Source organism: Phacochoerus africanus, chromosome 6, assembly GCF_016906955.1.
Source record: "Phacochoerus africanus isolate WHEZ1 chromosome 6, ROS_Pafr_v1, whole genome shotgun sequence".
NCBI lineage: Eukaryota > Metazoa > Chordata > Mammalia > Artiodactyla > Suidae > Phacochoerus > Phacochoerus africanus.
In genome coordinates, this window is record NC_062549.1 from 19,839,545 (window position 1) to 19,848,580 (window position 9,036).

Here is a 9,036-nt window from a genome sequence, read left to right on the forward strand (position 1 = left end):
CCTATAAGGCCAAAAGCCAAGAAGTCCCCGATTCATCTTCCAACTTGCACTGTTTCTACATTGACCTTGGAACTCACAGTTAATGCCCTTTGAGAACTTGCTAGGAACATAATCCTACACTTAAGCCCATAATAAACATCATTTCCTTAAATCTCAACAACCCCACTAGTTGACTCTCTCTCTCACTCACTTATTAAATCATTATTTTACTAAATCCTCACAGCCTTAGCAGCTGACTTCCCCTGACATCTACCATTTTAAAAAATAAAGACCCAAGAAAACCATGGACTTGGAGAATAGACTCTTGGTTGCCAAGGGGGAGGGGGAGGGAGTGGGATGGATTGGGAATTTGGGGTTAATAGATGCAAACTATTACCTTTGGAATGGATAAGCAATGAGATCCTGCTGTATCACACTGAGAACTATATCTAGTCACTTGTGATGGAGCGTGATGGAGGACAATGTGAGAAAAAGAATGTATGTACGTCACTTTGCTGTACAGTGGAAAATTGACAGAACACTGTAAACCAGCTATGATGGAAAAAATAAAAATCATTTTTTTAAAAAAAGAGAGAATGCTACTGCTATCTACTGTATGGACTGGGTGCAATATTTTCCTAATCTAGTCACAGCTATTCCAAGTCCTATAATTCCTGCCAATGATCTATCCTGATTATACCTTTGGATTTTAGCTCAAGATGCTAAACATCACTCCTGAGATAGAATGACATGAAGAGTCAAGGGAGAAAAAGTCACACTTTTGAGAAATAGAATCCACTAGCCAAAAATCAAAGAGTAATGATTTTGTATGGAAAATTCCATCTTCCCTTTGCGATGTCTGGATCAGCTTTTTCCCTCCAGCCAGGAGAATATGCCACTCAAAGAATCTGCCTTGGATGGTGACATGATGTATTTTGCCATTAAGCACTCGTGGCAAGGAAAGCATCCAGGATTTGCTTACTAAGAGGGGATGGCAAAAGAAGCAGCTTAGCTAAAGCCTCCAGAATAAATTTTGTTTAAACCCAAACCATTAAGTTGAAACTGGGTATTAAAAAAAAAAAAAAAAAAAAGCCAGCAGACTCATACTTGGGTGTAACTGGCACTATATCTTTTCCTAATTATTTCAAAATAGCCTCTGTTGACCAAGCCATGTTTAAGGCATTGGGAATTTCATAAGAAAGTTTCTAGAAAAAATAAAACTTGATGAGGTCTGGGAATAAAATAAGAACACATTCCACTTAGAAATAAGTGGTCACCTTTCTTAGGGGCAGGTCCACATGAGTTAGTAAACCTTTAGTAAAGGAAATGGGCTTTAAAATGAGGCACACTGGATTTTTTTTTAAGTATTATAATTGATTTATAATGTTCTGTCAATTTCTGCTGTGCAGCAAAGTGACCCAGTTATATATATATTCACTCTTTTTCTCACATTATCCTCCGTCATGTCCTATCACAAGTGATTAAATATATAGTTCCCTGTGATGGCTGGGAACCATCCTTTGGATGAATTTCTCTTCCATAAAGGCATACGTTTCAAAAAGCACTTCTTTGCTGTGCCATGTTCTGTGGTGTAACTTACATGGGATGTCCAAATAAGCTTCTGAGCTTTTAGTTTTAGTCTATTGATGGTACAGACAGAGAGACGAGCTCTACACCAATTGCACTGTTTAGCAGAACTGATAGGACTTAAAATCAGGTGTTATCTTGTTGTATAATAGGCTACTGGTTCAGAGTTACAGCCGCTTCACTGCAAAATGGAAGAGAGAAAAGTCAAAAGAAGGCAGTTAAGCAGACAACGCAGTATCCACAGGCCTGGCTTTCGTTCTGGGCCCCAGGCTTTCTTGGCCTCATCGAAGCTTGGGGAGTACCTACAACAATGGTGCCTATGACGCAGTCTGCACCCAGTGCACCTGCAGCTCTGGTGGTTTGTGACAAATGAGCACCAAGTAAATGCAAGCACCGTAGAGAGAGCAGAGGCAGGCACTGCAGAGACGTTCTCTGTTCACGTGTATCACAGAGATGGTGAAATTTTCAATTATGGGAAAATCCTCTTTAAAACTCTAACAGTCACTGACATTTGAGAGTTTTAGTTAACCCATATCCCCCTAAAGGCAGACAGTTCTTTGAGTGTTCAGTAAAGGCACATCAATCCCTTTGACTTCCTTTTGATGAATCTGGATAAAAGGAAAGCTCTCTCACAGAACCATTCCAATTGGAAATAATCTTAAAGAACAGGAAAAAACAGCAATCTCTGAGTGTCTGTCATGTGCCAAGATCTTATTTTTTTATGTTCATTCTCTTAAAAGCTTTACAAATTAGGCCTTCACATTCCTCAATATCCCTGTTTTAAAGAGAAAGGGGTAGGGGGCAAAGAGAATAAGTTATATGTCTGCAATTTCTTAGCAAGTAAGTAACACATAGATTCCGAATTTCATTTTGTCTTTAAAACCCTTGCTATTCCACTGTATCACACTGGTGCGAGACACTGGGGAAGTCAGAGAGAAGTTGATTGGGAATCAAGAAGTGGGCATTAAAATGTCATATTTAATGTTCTCTGCATTTTCTTTTTGCCCTGGTGTTAAGGGGGAATTGGTTTCACGCAGTTCTGAGTTTTGCCTTTAGATATTTATGTCATGTTAGTGTCCATTTATTCTGTTTCCACTCCAACTGGGTGAACAGAAATTCAATTCTGATACTAACTAGTGGGAGTTCTCACAGACCTCAGAGGTGAAGGAGAAAATCCTCCACAAGGCTACCCTAAATTCAAAGGCCAGCTGCTAGCCACATGTTTCAGGGATCCTCAGGCCCCTTACGGTTCTGACCAGCCACAAAGGAGGGTTTCCTACAATCTCCTCAGGTTCGATAATTTGCCAGAATGACTCATGAAACTCAGGAAAGCACTGTCCTTTATGATCACGGTTTAGTACAAAGCATCCTCCCAGGGACAGGACTGGGGAGGTCCATGCCCTTTCTCTGTGGAATCAGAGGCGGTGTCCTCCCAGCACATCAAGAATGTGTTGAGCAACCAGGACGCTCTACGGTCCAGAGTTTTTATTGGGTTTCATTATAGGAACATGACTGATGGAACTAATTTTTCACCCTCTTCCATGCCCCGGAAGTCAAAAGACATCTCAAAATCGCAGCAATCTCATCAACTGGGCTGGCCTTTTTTTGTGACCAGCTCCAATACTAAAATTATCTAGGGACTGCTTTTGTAAGTTTATAAACATCAAAAAGACGCTCTTCATAAATTGGGGTAGTTCAAGGATTTAGAATCTCCCGGAAACAAAGGCCAATAAAATTCTGTATTATAAACCCCATGCCACTCCCCAAACGTGATCTCTTTCCTTACATCCTCGTTTCTGCCACGGGCACCACCAACCGCGCTTTTCGCCTGCCACCTCTCACCTAAAAACCCGCGATTGCCTTTGACACTGCCTTTCCCTTGCCCTTCTCAGGGCGGATAATTTCCAGTGGGTTGATCTTCTTCTCCAGGGTTCGCGGATTCATCCTCTTCTCTTCTATTTCCGCCATTACCACGGCCATTCAGAATTCAAACCCACAGGAGCCTGAGTTGCTGTCCAACTTCCTGATGGATCTGCCTGGCCCCAGCTTCATTTACTTCAATCTTTCTTGCACAAAACTATCAGATCGATCTCCATTAAACATCCTGGTGATTAGCAGTAATTTGTTCTTCTAAGCAGCTTGTATGAGAATCCTTTTTCTCTCGTAAGGACCTCTGCGATGTCATGCTTCCTTGCCTTTTACTCAACAAAGCTCAGAAAAGCCACCAGAGTTGCAAATGGTCTTGAGGAAAAGCACACAGGATGGTAATTGGAATGAGCAACAGTTCCAGAGTCCAGAAGGATTAGGTTTGAATCCTGAATGAGCTACAGATGCCAGCATCGTAGAGGCGCTGCACAGGGCAGGTACTCGGTACATAGGTTATTACACACAGAAAACCTAATCTGCAATTAAACCAGTATTTTTCACTCTCATTTCTCGAAACCATTCCTTTTTAAGGCACAAATTGCTGCTAAAACAAATTACTGTCGGTGGTTTAAGCAATATGAATTAATTTTCTTACAGTTCCGGAGGTCAGTCTCACTGGGCTAAAATTAAGGTGTTGGCAAGGCTGTATTCCTTCTAGATGCTCTGGAGTAGGACTTGTTTCCTTGTCTTTTTCAGCATCTAAAGGCCACCTGCATTCCTTGAGCCTGCTCTCCATCTCCAAAGCTAGCAACACTGGGCCAAGACCTTCTCATGCGGCCATCTCTCTGTTCTCCTTCTTCTGCCTCTTTCTTTCACAGTTAAGGGTCCATATGACTACATTGGGTCCCTTTTGTCATATAAGGTAACATATTCAAATGTCCTAGAGATTAGGATAGGAACATCTTTGGCCAAGGGAGGGCATTACCTTGTGTCATGCTGGGTTCAGGGAACCCATTCCCTATGAAGCTTTCCCTGATGACTCTCATCTGTATTGTTCTCTTTAATCCAACAACTGTCAACCTTGTCTGCATTTTGGAGTTACCTGCGGCACTTTAAAAAAGATTGATGTCTGGGTCCAATTCTTGAGAAATGTGAACTAAATTGGCCCAACGTATTACCTGAGCAAAGGATTTTTTTTTTTTTTTTTTTACAAAACTCCTCCAATGATTCCAATATACAGCCAAAGTTGGGAATCCCTGCTTCAGCACATTTTTATATTTTCATCTTATCTGTCAGTGTACAAAGAAGGTATCATAGAATGATTTAAAAAGAAGACTGCAGTCAAATTGCCTGCATTCAAATTTTTTTGGCTCCACTTCTAACTAGTGGTCAGATCTTGAGCTATTTAAACAATCGCTTGGTGCCTATGTTTCTTCACTTGTAAACTGGGAAGGATAATAATGTCTCAAGAGTTGAGAAGATTAAATGACATAATGCACAGAAAGTGTCTAGTGTAGCACACAGCTCGAGTGTGCTCCCAACCAATAGTAGCTCTAAGGCCATCCACCTTGTCTTTGAAACTCACCTACAAACTTTGCCTGGACATAATCAGCCCCTCTTTTATGTGGTTCTCAGAAAAACACTTGTTATTTGATGGAGAAGAAACAAGCAAGTGTGGCCAAATGGCCAAACCACAGGATTGCAGTTCTTTGAACCATAAATCTTATTTTATTTTTAGTATAGCTTTGTTATAGCTTTGCTTTCCAAGTATTTTTAACCCATGTAACCTGGATGAACATTAGAAGCATTTTTGAAAAATTTTTTAAACTATCAGGCTCAGGGTCCACCCCCCAGAGACATTAACTTAATTGGAGCCCAGGCATCACTGTTTGTTTAGCTCTCCAGGTAATTATAATACACAGCAAGGGATGAGCATATCTGACCTGGACTCAATATCTATAACTTCTGGGTACAGTATCCTTGGGGGATCGGTTCCAGGACCCCTTCTGGTATCAAAGTCTGAGGATATTCAAGTCCCTTCTGTAAAATGACAACGTGCTTTCAGCCCTCAGAATCTACAGGTTCCACAGGTATGGATTAAACCAATAGCAGATTCTGCCAACTACAGACCAAAATCGCAGTTGACTGAATCGGTGGAGGTGGAGCCCTCCATACAGAGGCTGACTGCACTTCTAATGAAGCTAGTGACATATGCCTAAGGATGCCATGTGAGTCTATTGATTGGGACAGAGTGTAGTAAAGAGAAAATAAGAAAGGAGAAGGGATTTTAAAAGAAGGAAAATCAGAAACAGCCAAAGTGGTGGGAGTATGGGGAGAGACAGCCAAGTACACCTAGAAGGTATCTCCAGACCATTTATTGGCACATACACCACATATTAACCATGCTCTTCCACTCCTGTGAGATCCTTAAGGAGAGACGGATATCTCTCTAGGGAGAACCTCATTAGAGAAGCAGAGATTCTGCGCCCTTCCCAGAGCATGTACTCAAAATATATATCAGCAAGCCTGGAGCCAGCTGCTGCATAGATTTGTTCTGTGGCTACTGAGGTAGGTAGTATGGGAAGAGGTATGAAAAAAAGACTAAGTTGAAAGTTTGGGGCTAGTCCTTAAACACTCTTGAGAGGAAATTCCTTGCTCACCCTGGATGGCACACAGGTCACTGTGGGGACTGCAAGGAACGTTGAGTCAGAGGAGACAATTACTCAAGAAGGTTGCCCAATCTCCTAACATCCGGTGATAGAGAGAGGCTCTAAGTGACCTCAGGGTGATTCCCAGGCAGGGAACTGTCAATAACATGAGGAAGGTAGCCACAGCACATGGAACTTTCCTAAAGATGGCAAAAAGGCACATCATAACTTACCTTTTCATATCTTTTATAATTTACAAAATCCTTTCCCATGTACAAGTTCACTTGATTTTTTTTTCAAGAAAAAAAAAAAGACCTTCCAAAAATAAATAGGTCAAATATTACCCCCATACTTGAGATAAGGAGACAAGTCTGAGGCAGTGAGTGACTGTGTGATGGAGATAAAGACTTCTTATCTTATCCTTTCTGTATGAAATCATTTATAAAGAAAAGGATAATTAGTCATGGCATAGATGAGTACAAAATAAACTCTTAAGTATTTAAAAATATTAAATTGGATTTCCCACTGTGGCTCAGCAGTAATGAACCTGACTAGTATCCATGATGATGCAGGTTCAATCCCTGGCCTCACTCAGAGGGTTAAAGATCTGGCATTGCTGTGAGCTGTGGTGTAGGTGGCAGATGCGGCTCAGATCTGGTGTTGCTGTGGCTGTGACGTAGGCCAGTAGCTACAGCTCTGATTCAGTCCCTAGCCTGGGAACCCCCATGTGCCATGGGTGTGGCCCAAAAAAACAAATAAAATAAAATAAAAAACATCCAATTGTCCAGGTGCTGGAAATCAGCATTAGCAGGACACCAGTAAGACTCCATCTAAGAAAACTTCCTAGGAAATATGAGTTTGGGGAGGTATTTCATACTAAATAATAGCAATTTCCACTGGGAAATGGAATTTCATATAAACAGTATTTTGCAAGCAGAGGTAATCATATATCTCATAAACATACCACTATACGCATACTCCAAGAGTGAAAATGAAATCTCATGTTCCAAATGTCACTGCATTAAAAGCCAGACACTTTCTTAATCATTGCCACTGACTGTTAAATATCCAAATAGCAGCACAATACGAGATTCTTGATATGCATTAACCAACTAATCCTAAGAAGTGCCCTTGAATATGGGTAATTATCACAAGACTGTTCTCGGTTCCCTGAAGAGGAGACTGAGATGCCCCAGGCCAGGGCCATGCAGCTGGTGGATGGCACAGCCATGATTCAGACCCAGGTCTCTCTGACTCCGAGCTCATGCTTTTTCCACTGCTCTATGCCATCTTCTCAAAGCCCATAATTAAGCAAAATAATATGCTCTTCACAAATGAAAAGATCTCATGCACGAAAGTGACGAGACAACATTTGGTTGATGGGCTTCCAAATATGCGGCGGATCCTTTTTCTGGAAACCGCATTTGGCTTAAGGGGCCTCAAGTCCAGACAGTTTTGATGACGTCACTCAAGGTCTCCGTGGCTGTTGGCCGTGAGTCTGAAATAGCTCTGAGACCTCCTGTCCTGGCGTCTCCCCTGCACCCCCCGACTCCCACCCTGTTCAGACGTCCCACAGGACTTGCAAGTGACCAAGGAGACAAGCTCGTGGGGTTTGAAACAAGGTACATTGTGATCTCCTTTCTCATCCCCGTAACTATTTCCACTGCTCTCATTCTCTCCAGGGCTTATTCTCAGCTTTGTAGGATTTCTTGTTTGTTTGTTTTGCTTTCAGCTCTAAAAAGAAGTCTGCACCAGTTCAAGACTTTTATAAAATTATTTGTCACTTTAGAGCAATCCAGAGGGTGGCTGAAAGGGAATGATGCTCTGTGAGATGGTGCTGGAGACCAGATGTTAAGTGTAATGCGCTGCACAGTGTCTACCCACTTCCATTACCACCTACTTTATTATAGTCAAAGAGCATCTTCCTTCAAGTCTGAAAGTCAGTCAACAAACAGTATACCCCAGGCTTCTCATCATACTCAACACCTTTACTTTACCTTCAAGTCCTTACAATTCTGTGGCTGTGGTTTCTCTGAGTATTGACACCTCCCCTCAATCTGCCTTGGCCCAAGTCTTGTCTTCCTTGAGATCTTAACCTTTTCCTACCAGGGTTTAGTTTCTGTCAAAGAGAAGAAAAAAAAGGGGGGGGGGATTAAAAAGGGGCAATGGAATTAAAGTCCAAAGAATTCAGTCTATGTTTACTTCCCTTTTCCTTCACTCAACTGATAGGGTGACTATGGACTCGTCACCTTGTTTCTCATACATAAAACAGAGGTCACGTAATACATACCTACTTATCCCACTGACCTTTAATAAATATCGGAGGAAAGAGGAGGTGAAAAAGAACTCAGGAAATTACAGGTAAATATTAGTTCACTCCCTGGCCACTCATAGGACTGGGGACTGTGCTTTCACAGAGCTCCCTTCCAAAGGGGGAGGCAGAACTTAAAGTGAAGTATTATTGTTACAATGTGGTGAAGGAATGTACAGAGTGTCATGGGGGCCCGGAGGAGTAAGCCTGGCTGATGTCTGATGATACGGCGTGCCAGCAGTTCTAGAAAGAATCTGGAGAGGAACTCAGACTTAAACTGGGCCATGAAGGTTGAATGGGCATTTTCGGAGAAAACAAAGGAGCAAAGGTTATCTCAGAAGAAAGACCTGCACATATAAAGAGCCTCATATTCAAACATGAAGTTTGTCTTGTAAGTGCCTGAGGAAGGGGGGGCAGGGGGCAACAACTGCTTTGAAGCAGAAAGTGAAATAAGACGGATCTTTTTAAAAGATCATTTCAGAGGCAGTAGGACAACAAAAACAGGAGAAAAAATAGTTGCTATTGTTATTAATATTGTAAGAAGTGATCTCCACATGACTCTGAATCGAGATTGAGCAATGACTGAGCCCAGATTTCAGTTTTCCTCTGTGCAAAGAGAGTGAATCCTGGAGCAAGACTAGAAAA

At 41.8% G+C, this 9,036-nt stretch overlaps 1 long non-coding RNA gene across 1 annotated transcript in view; it reads right to left on the reverse strand.

The window, feature by feature from the left end:
• Positions 1-8,197, reverse strand: part of LOC125129078 (uncharacterized) — a 43,934-nt gene extending 35,737 nt beyond the window's left edge. Inside the window, exon 1 of the long non-coding RNA XR_007135406.1 lies at positions 8,078-8,197. This is a non-coding gene — a long non-coding RNA (uncharacterized LOC125129078). The remainder of the gene's footprint in view (positions 1-8,077) is intronic.
• Between the last annotated feature and the right edge of the window lie 839 nt (positions 8,198-9,036).